Below are 861 nucleotides of genomic sequence, written 5' to 3'. Positions count from 1 at the left end.
TCATGTCTAAGTCTCTAGGCATCATGTAATCGCTGTACATCAAGAGGAGCATCAACTCCAACGTCGTCACCGGCATCGAGAAAAAAATTCAGGCAGAGCCGAGGAAAAGCCCACTCCAGAAATTTCGCAATATTCTATCGCCTATTTATAAAATAATATCAATTTAGAAAAAGCAAATAAATGTCGACAGATAAACTCCGTAATATAGCTGTGAGTGACGACTTCAAATGTGCCTTATAATTCTTGTGCTGAATTGTTGTTGGCAGAAGGCTACTCACGCCGCATATCTTTCCTGAAGGATCCCCCGACACTTATTAAAGTCGGGCCACATCCGAGTAAAATATCACCAGCCTCTTGTTTGAAAGCCCCATTTATACCTCATTTTTGACAATTGTTGTAGAAAGTGTTGATATGCACCGACTCTGCACGGTTCGGCTAACCGGCGTGACGTTCCAAAATGGACCGGTCCCAAACCGGTTAATCTGGTGGATGGCCAGGAGCACTGAAGTTTAGAGGACAGATTTAATTGACTTTAATCTACTCACTTCGGCATTTGCCTTTAACAACAACAACAGGTTAACAGCCGCAAACGCTCAACTCTACTGGAACGTTCCAAAATATGACGACGACCAAGCGCGCCGAAGTCCTCCTCGGGAGTGGGAACTACTTCCACTGGGAGTACAATATGCGCATGACGCTAGCCAGGAAGGGCCTGCTTGCGCATATTCAAGCCGTCAAGCCGGAGAACGAGATCACCGATTCGTTTCTCCTCAATCATCCCAAATCCCTCTTAAAGATCGCTCCGGGAGTGGTGCTCCAACGTCAGACCCTCTTATGGGTCGACCACTCGTTCCATAGAAG

Source organism: Phytophthora infestans, genomic scaffold (genome assembly GCF_000142945.1).
Source record: "Phytophthora infestans T30-4 supercont1.35 genomic scaffold, whole genome shotgun sequence".
Classification (NCBI taxonomy): Eukaryota; Oomycota; class Peronosporomycetes; order Peronosporales; family Peronosporaceae; genus Phytophthora; species Phytophthora infestans.
Note: the sequence above shows the minus strand (reverse complement) of the source record.